The sequence below is a fragment of the Arachis hypogaea genome, chromosome 1 (genome assembly GCF_003086295.3).
Source record: "Arachis hypogaea cultivar Tifrunner chromosome 1, arahy.Tifrunner.gnm2.J5K5, whole genome shotgun sequence".
Classification (NCBI taxonomy): Eukaryota; Viridiplantae; Streptophyta; class Magnoliopsida; order Fabales; family Fabaceae; genus Arachis; species Arachis hypogaea.
In genome coordinates, this window is record NC_092036.1 from 63,478,917 (window position 1) to 63,489,254 (window position 10,338).

The window sequence follows — 10,338 nt, forward strand, 5'->3', positions numbered from 1 at the left end:
GCCATATCTTCTTCTTGTTTGAAGATTTCTGTTAGGTCCTCTACAGAGAGTTGTGCCTTAGCTTCTCTTAGCTTTTGCTTCAAGGTCCTTTTAGGTTCAGGGTCAGCCTCAACAAGAATGCTTTTGTCTTTGCTCCTGCTCATATGAAAGAGAAGAGAACAAGAAAGTATGGAATCCTCTATGTCACAGTATAGAGATTCCTTGAGGTGTCAAAGGAAAAGAAAAATGGAAGGAAGAGGTAGAAAATTCGAACTTATCAAGGAAAGATGGAGTTTGAATTGTGCATTAAGGAGTAGTGTTAGTCCATAAATAGAAGGATGTGAGAAAAGGGGAAGAAATTTTCGAAAATTAAGTAAAAGATTTTAAAAACATTTTGAAAAACACTAATTGATTTTCGAAAACCAAGAGTGGAAAAGAAATCAAGTGATTTTTGAAAAAGATTTTGAAATTAGAAATCAACAAGATATGATTGGAAACTATTTTGAAAAAGATGTGAGAAAAATATATGATTGAAAAGATATAGTTTTAAAAAGATATGATTGAGAAGATATGATTTGAAAAACAATTTAAAAAGATTTGATTTTAAAAATTAATGACTTGGCTAACAAGAAAAGATATGATTCAAACATTAAACCTTTCTCAACAGAAAAGGCAACATACTTGAAATGTTGAATCAAATCATTAATTGATAGCAAGTATTTTTGAAAATGGAAAGAAATTGATTTTGAAAACATATGATTGAAAAGATATGATTTGAAAAAAAATTTGATTTTGAAAAATTTTGAAAACCTGAAAAAAAATTTGAATTAAAAACAGAATCTTCCCTCTTGTGCCATCCTGGCGTTAAACGCCCAGAATGGTATCCATTCTGGCGTTTAACACCCAAAACACTACCCTTTTGGGCATTAAACGCCCAGCCAGGCACCCTGGCTGGCTTTTAAACACCAGTTTTCCTTCTTCACTGGGCGTTTTGAACGCCCAGCCTTTTTCTGTGTAATTCCTCTGTTGTATATTCTGAATCTTCAATTCTCTGTATTTTTGACTTGAGAAGACACAAATTAAAAAAAAAAATTTGGATTTCTAATAATCAAATAACAATGCATGCAAGACACCAAACTTAGCAGTTTGTATACCATTGACACTAACAAAATGAGAATGCATATGAAAAATAACAAAACACTCAAGACAAGAGAATTTAAAGATCAGAACAAGAAAATCATCAAGAACAACTTGAAGATTAATGAAGACACATGCATGAATGCAAGAAAAATAGAAACATGCAATTGACACCAAACTTAAAATGAGACACTAGACTCAACAAGAAACATAAAATATTTTTTTATTTTTATGATTTTGTAATTTTTTTGGATTTTTCGAAAATTAAGTGGAAAAGAAAATAAAGATATCAAAATTCTTAATGAGAATTCCAGGAATCATGCAATGTTAGTCTAAAGCTTCAGTCTAAAGGAATTAGACATGGCTAGCCAACCTTCAGCAGGACATTGCATTCAAGAGCTAAATTGATGAGAATCAATCAGCTTTGGTAATGATAAGAACATCACCTTGAAACACTAGAATTCATTCTTAAAAATTCTGAAAAATACCTAATCTAAGCAACAAGATGAACCGTCAGTTGTCCAAACTCAAACAATCCACGGCAACGGCGCTAAAAACGTGGTGCACGAAATTGTGATCATCAATGGCGCCATCAACATGGTACGCTCAATTGCAATCTCAACTCTTTATCACAACTTCGCACAACTAACCTGCAAGTGCACTGGGTCGTCCAAGTAATAAACCTTACGCGAGTAAGGGTCGATCCCACGGAGATTGTTGGTATGAAGCAAGCTATGGTCACCTTGTAAATCTTAGTCAGGCAGATTCAAATGGTTATGGATGATATACGAATAAAGCATAAAGTAAAGATAGAGATACTTATGTAATTCATTGGTGAGAACTTCAGATAAGCGAATGGAGATGCTTTGTCCTTTTCGTCTCTCTGCTTTCCTACTGTCTTCATCCAATCCTTCTTACTCCTTTCCATGGCAAGTTGTATGTTGGGCATCACTGTTGTCAGTGGCTATAATCCCGTCCTCTCAGTGAAAATGTTCAACGCACCCTGTCACGGCACGGCTAATCATCTGTCGGTTCTCAATCAGGTTGGAACAGAATCCATTGATTCTTTTGCGTCTGTCACTAACGCCCAGCCTTCAGAAGTTTGAAGCTCGTCACAGTCATTCAATCATTGAATCCTACTCAGAATACCACAGACAAGGTTTAGACCTTCCGGATTCTTTTGAATGCCGCCATCATTCTAGCTTATACCACGAAGATTCCGATCAAGGGATCCAAGAGATAAACATTCAAGCCTTGTTTGCTTGTAGAACAGAAGTGGTTGTCAGGCACTCGTTCATAAGTGAGAATGATGATGAGTGTCACATAATCATCACATTCATCATGTTCTTGGGTGCAAATGAATATCTTAGAACAAGAATAAGCTGAATTGAATAGAAGAACAATAGTAATTGCATTAATACTCGAGGTACAGCAGAGCTCCACACCTTAATCTATGGTGTGTAGAAACTCCACCGTTGAAAATACATAAGTGATAATGGTGATCATTGGCTTCGGCCCCAGAGAGGGAACCAGAAGAACCAAGATGAAAATACAATAGTAAAAGGTCCTATTTGTAGAGAACTAGTAGCCTAGGGTTTACAAAAATGAGTAAATGACATAAAAATCCACTTTCGGGCCCACTTGGTGTGTGCTTGGGCTGAGCATTGAAGCTTTCATGTGTAGAGACTTTTCTTGGAGTTAAACGCCAGCTTTTGTGCCAGTTCTGGCTTTTAATGCCAGGTAGTTTTGAGCTGATTTAGAACGCCAGTTTGGGCCATCAAATCTCGGGCAAAGTATGGATTATTATACATTGCTGGAAAGCTCAGGATGTCTACCTTCCAACGCCGTTGAGAGCGCATCAATTGGGCTTCTGTAACTCCATAAAATCCACTTCGAGTGCAGGGAGGTCAGAATCCAACAGCATCTACAGTCCTTTTCAGCCTCTGAATCAGATTTTTGCTCAGGTCCCTCAATTTCAGCCAGAAAATACTTGAAATCACATAAAAACACACAAACTCATAGTAAAGTCCAGAAAAGTGAATTTTAACTAAAAACTAATGAAAATGTAATAAAAACTAACTAAAACATACTAAAAACATACTAAAAATAATGCCAAAATGCGTATAAATTATCCGCTCATCACCCACGTTAAGAGCCACGTTATTTACACTAACGTGAACTCTAACGTAGGGACAAGGGGTACAAGGCAATGTTATTGGGAAAGGTGAGTCCCAATAACACTTGCGAAGGTTCATAAGGCAACGTTTCACGTTAGTGCCACTAACATTGGAGTTAACGTGGGCTATATGGGGTTGGAACGTTAGTGAAAAAGATGATTGCCACTAACGTTCTCGAACCCACAATTTCACTTAACGTTAACATCACTAACACCCATGCCTAACTCACTTTTCTGCAAGATGAGCCCACTAAAGATTTTAACTGCTTCAACTCAAGATCTAAGGCCCATATCCAGGACTTGGAGAACTCACTAGAAAATCAAGAAGAGTAGTATATATAGGAGTAGTTTTGAACTATAGTGAAGCTTGGCATTTTGGAGAACTACCCTCTGTATATTTACTTTTTTGCACTTTTAGCTAAGCATGTATTCTTTTCTTCCATTTTTCATTTCTAGAGCTATGAACAACTAAACCCCTTTCATTGGGTTAGGGAGCTCTGTTTTAATTTGATGGATCAATTATATTTTTCATTCTTCTTCTTCTTTCTTTTCTTTTGATTTACTAGAAAGCTTTCGATCTTAATTCAATTGGTTAGTTATTTTGGAAAAGAAACTCTCCATAATTGGATCTCCTCTGAGCCTTGGAAAAAGGATGAGGAGATCATGCTAGAAATGCTTTCTCATGTTGGACCAAATTGGGGTCTGGGCGGATATAGTGACATGTAATCCTCCCAACACTTTGATTTGGAAATACATGTGGTATAATCAGTGACCATACTTCATCTCTTCCCATGAGCAATTAAATCAAGGAATTGGGCAATTGTTCAAGCTTAGAGAGATTGGGTTGCCAAGGAATTGGAACCCAATCACCTAAGATTGCCAAGGAGATCAATAGATGCTTTGATTGAAGAAGAGATGAAAATGAATTTGATCCGGAGAATACAACATCTCCTGAGCCCAATGAATTCCCCATTTCTGATCTTACCCATTCTCTTTACTTTCTGCCATTTATTTCCATGCTCATTTCCCCAAATTTCCATTTAAGATTTTGCACTTTATTTTCTGCTATTTACTTTCCCGCCATTTAAGTTTCTGCAACTCTCAACTATACTCTGTTTAGCTCAACTAGCATACTCTTCCAACTAAAGTTGCTTGACCAATCAATCCCTGGGGGATTCGACCTCACTCTATTGTGAGTTTTTACTTGACAATAATTCGGTATACTTACCGAAGGGAGATTTGTTGAGATACAAGTTTCCGTGCATCAAGTTTATGGCGCCGTTGCCGGGGATTAATTGTGATTAACAAACTGCCGGTTGATTGATTTACTAGATTAGACACTTTTCTTTTGTCATTGTTTTCTCTTGTTTCTTTATTTTCTTTTGCTAACTAACTGTTTGTGATATTGCCTCACTAGGAATTTCCTCATCTGTGACAATGGGAATTCCAAATCTCTTTTATCTTGGTGATTGTTGTTTGATACAGAGTAATTTAAAGAAAAATGGAGTATAGGTCATCTTTTGGTCAATCAAGTTACTTGGGATACTTCTCACCACCACAAAATAATGCATACTATTATGATAATGGTGGTTGGGAATATCAAAAACATGAAACGGGGTGCTTCTCAGGGTCACATAATGGTCCATATTTTGATGACTTTGATCACTACTCAAGCTGTGTCTGGGAAGATCAAAACCAAAGAAATTTCACTTATTCACACCCCACTCATTAAGAGCCATCATCCTTTAATTATTCAACCTCACCTCCTAGCTTTCCACATCAAAACTCTTCACCACTTGGATATGCCTCAACACAAAATTCCTTCCCACATCCATATAATTCATCTCACCACTCACACAATTCATTGCATTACACACAAAATTCTTCTCACAGTCCACAAAACCCATATTATTACCCACAAGAGTCATACCACTCTTAGAACATGCAACCACAAAACAACCAATTCCATTCACAAAATAGCCACCCTCAACCTCCAAATTGCAGCCCAGTTACACACCCTCCTCTCGAGGATAAGCTATCAAGGATAGAGAACCTATTGGCAATACTCTTGGAAGAATCTAAGGACATGAGGACTTTCAAGGAGGAAGTAAAATCCATTATGCAGAACCGGGGGCTGCCCTTAAGAAGCTTGAGGCACAAGTTGGGTATCTATCAAAGAAAATCACTATCCACAATTCTCTTAGTGGTACCATGGCAAATTCAAGGGAGGAATCAGAAGAACAAGAAAAGGAGGCACCCATACCAAGTGAGATTTCTATGAAGAAGGAGGAGGTTGTGAGAGTATATAAGCCTAAGGCTCCATACCCATAGAGGTTACTAGTGATGCCAAAGGAACATGCAAACTCACTCCCAAAAGGCTCAATGCAACACCATATAGAAGAAAGGGAGGAAGTCAATCAAGGGAGTCCACATTACTCTAATAACACAGAGAGTTGCATAAAGGGTGAGTTCATTGAACCACCAATTCAAGAAGCTCCTGATGAAGAAGACACTCCAACCATCATACAACACCCAAGTTCTGGAATCAAGGTGGTGAAGGCAATCAACATGAGCACTAAAAAGAGGATGGTGACCAAGAAAAGAAGGACAATATCCATGAAGAAGAAAAGGTCAACCAAAAGCCATTCCATCCCTACCCCAACAAACAAGTTTACTCAAGCTAACAACAAAAGAAAGCTTGCTGGGGAGAGGCACTCTAAACAAGGGGCATTAACTGGCTCCTCTTTCCTCTTGAGGTCATTCCTCTTAACAAACTAGAAGAAGAGGAAGAAAGTCATGAACAACATGTCAAGCTAATGACATTAAAAGAGCGCTTGTTGGGAGGCAACCCAACCGTAGGTAACATTTCCTTGCTTTGCTTAGTTTACTTTCAATAATTTGGCATATGATTGCATTCTAAGTTTGGTGTTGACATGCAACAATTTGAATTTCAATCTTCACTGGGTACTTGCAACATTCTAAATTGAGAGTGTCACACTAAGTTTGGTGTTGCCACTTATCTTTCATGCAAGGTACCACGCACACCACTTATTAATGCAATCAAAATGTCTCTGTTTGTATCTCTTATGCCTTTATTGTATCCTTAATCTTGCTTGCTGAAACACATGCATACTCACACTTCATTCTAAGACATTCATGATCCATCATAGACCCCATCACCACTATTTTACTTGTTGCTTGAGTATAAGCAAGCATTCTAAGTTTGGTGTGGGAAGGGGAAGAATAGGAGGAAAAGGGCAACAACAATGAAGATGAGCTACAAGGTGGTAAAGTTCCTTTTTCCTTTTTCTTATTTCCAGCACTTTAAATTGTATGATTGTCTTATATTTTCTTTGTATGCATGTGTGATTACTCCTAGTGAATAAGCATAATTTGATATTTGATTTGTGACATGTTGCTATGATATCATGATTATCATCTTGAGTTTTACTTGCACCCAATATCTTTAAGAATGCAACAAAGAAATCATTCTTTTGAAAGGAAAATGTTGAAGAATTTTATAAATCATGGGGCAAGCAAAAAATTAAGAGGAGTGGAGGTTCTGATTGTATGATTGTGTATTGAGGTTGCATGTTTGTGAAAACTTGTATGGGAGCTCATAGACAGGAAATGAAGTTTAGAGAAGTATTATGGAATTTCTCAAACATCTATTGATCCAAGAAGCAGTAACAAAAGAAAACAAAAGAAAAAGAAAAACAAAGAACAAGCCCAAGGTTCTGAGCATCAATTACTAGGAAGAAAAAGAAAGAAATAAGAACTCAAAGAGTTATTGTCCTAGTTAAATGCTTGTGATGGATTTGTATCAAAGAGAGAGGCTTGAGCAAGTAAATCCTAAGGGGTGCTTCAACACCTAATACCTTAGACCAACTGGTTTGGGAGTATTGATTGAAAGCTTATCTTAAAAAGCCGCTTTGATACATGACACCTAGAGTCGAGGCCAAGATACAAAAAGAAAAGAAAAATGCTAGAAAATAAGTGCTTCTTCAAGGTGACAATCTATAAAGAGGATTCCATAATATCATTTGAATGAAAGTCCTAAGATCTAAGACTTCCAAAATGTAAGGACTAATGAGCACTGGAATCCTTGCATAAGCATATAATTTAGAGTTCACCCCACTGTCACTTATTCACTTCACCCACTAAGGCATCATAAGAAATTCTTCAATACATTCCAATTAAGAGAATTCTTTGTGCATAGTTCTTTTCTTGCTTGGGGACAAGCAAGATTTAAGTTTGGTATTGTGATGCCAGGGCATCTTGGCTAGTTTTACTAGTCATTTTTTGTATGCTTTAGGTTGGTTTCATGCATTTTCTTAGGAAATAAGCAAGTATTTGGTTAAAAATACATTCATACCATGATTCAAGCAAACATTGTGAATTTTGAATGATTTCATGAGAATTATGCATGAATTGAATCATAAAATGGATGATGCATAATCTCATGATTAAGAGCAAGACTTTGATGCACTTTGTTTGATTGATTTCAGGTAACAAGAAGCTGAGAAGAGCCACGTTGGTGGCTACGTTAGTGCCACTAATGTGGCCATTAACATGGAAGAGAAGAGAAGCCCCAACGTTAGTGTTAAAAGTGAACGCCACTAACGTTAACGAAGGGCAAGAAGACCCACGTTAGTTGCCACGTTAGTTACATTAACGTGGGAACTAACGTGGAAGGAAAGGGAAACTCCAACGTTAGTGAAAAAAGTGAACACCACTAACGTTTGCGATGCCAAGAACACCCACGTTAGTGGCCACGTTAGTTACACTAACGTGGGCAAAAACCTCACCCGGCAGCCTGACCATGCCTTTTTCAAACAAGAATAACTTGAGCCACAAACTCCAAATAAGGTGATTCCAATGGCATTAGAAAGTAGGATGCCAGAGCTTTCCAAGAATATATAGCACTACATGGTGGACACTAAATTTGAGGGAGAAAACCTGCCCCGAAAGTGCAAAGATGAACATGGTATCAACCTGTAGTAAGGCCGGCTGACCTCTTCACCTTCCAAGAAGTGTAACTCGAGCTGTAAAGCTCCAAATGATGCGCTTCCAAAAGCGTTGGAAAGTAGACATCCAGAGTTTTCCAACAATATATAATAGTATGGGGTGGACATTAAGTTTGAGCTCCAGAACCTGGCAATATTAAGCCCCTGATCGCTAGTGTTATCGTGACTCACCTTTTCCAGTAACGCTAGCGACTATGCCAGCGACCTTGTCTACTTCAAAGGCACATAACATGAGTTACAGAGGTCCAATTGAGGTGATTCTAGTTGCGTTGGAAAGTATCCCAACAATATATAATAGTATGGGGGTGGACATTAAGTTTGAGCTCCAGAACCTAGTAATATTAAGCCCCTGATCGCTAGCGTTATCGTGACTCACCTTTTCCAGTAACGCTAGCGACTATCCCAGTGACGTTGTCCACTTCAAAGGAGCATAACTTGAGTTACAGAGGTCCAATTGAGGTGATTCCAGTTGCGTTAGAAATCCGAAATTCATTGATTTCCAACGATATATAATACTCCATAGTGGGCATGAAATTAGAGCACAAACAATAGGCATCTTTTAAGCCCCGAAAACACCAACTGGATAGCAAGTGTGATGTTAGCCACACTAACTTCAGCACTAATGCCACACTTGTAGCGTTAGTATGGCTAACGGTAGCACTAACCTTAGCACCTGGACCCCAACTTGATTCACTTCTCTTTCAAGGACCACCCAACCTCAAGGAATCAAGCTCACAAGTGTCAACCAATCAAGGCCACAAGAAGCATGTAGAATAGAAATTTTCATTTAATTATAATTTGCTTTTAATTTCATTTTGTAATTTAGGAGAGCCTATATAAGGGCCTTAGTTTTTACATTAAAAGGAAGACGAGAATAGAGAATTGAAGGAAGGGGGAGAGAGTGAAGACTGGTGCACGAAATTGCAATCACACTTTTGCAATCCCGCACAACTAACCAGCAAGTGCACTTGGTCGTCCAAGTAATACCTTACGTGAGTAAGGGTCGATCCCACGGAGATTGTCGGCTTGAAGCAAGCTATGGTTATCTTGTAACTCTTAGTCAGGATATCAATAATTCTCAGGTTTAATTGTGAAAAGTGGAAGAACATGAAATAATTACTTGTTTTGCAGTAATGGAGAACAGGTTGAGGTTTTGGAGATGCTCTATCTTCTGGATCTCTGCTTTCCTACTGTCTTCTTCTTCAAGCACGCAAGGCTCCTTCCATGGCAAGCTGTATGTAGGGTTTCACCGTTGTCAATGGCTACCTCCCATCCTCTCAGTGAAAATGTTCAACGTGCTCTGTCACAGCACGGCTAATCATCTGTCGGTTCTCAATCAGGTCGGAATAGAATCCAGTGATTCTTTTGCGTCTGTCACTAACGCCTAGCCTTCAGGTGTTTGACGCTCATCACAGTCATTCAATCCTTGAATCCTACTCAGAATACCACAGACAAGGTTTAGGCCTTCCGGATTCTCTTGAATGCCGCCATCAATTCTAGCTTATACCACGAAGATTCTGATTAAGAAATCCAAGAGATATCTACTCAATCTAAGGTAGAACGGAGGTGGTTGTCAGCCACACGTTCATAGGTGAGAATGATGATGAGTGTCACGGATCATCACATTCATCAAGTTTAGGAACAAGTGATATCTTAGAATAGAAGCAAGCATGATTTAATGAAAAACAGTAGTAATTGCATTAATCCATCAAGACACAGCAGAGCTCCTCACCCCCAACCATGGGGTTTAGAGACTCATGCCGTCGAAGATACAATAAGAAACGTGTAATGTCATGAGGTAGAGATACAATGTCAAAAGGTCCTATTAATAGTGAACTAGTAACCTAGGGTATACAGAAATGAGTAAATGACATAAAAATCCACTTCCGGGGTCCACTTGGTGTGTGCTTGGGCTGAGCATTGAGGCTTTCATGTGTAGAGACTTTTTCTGGAGTTAAACGGCAGCTTTTATGCCAGTCTGGGCGTTTAACTCCAATTTTTGTGCCAGTTCCGGCGTTA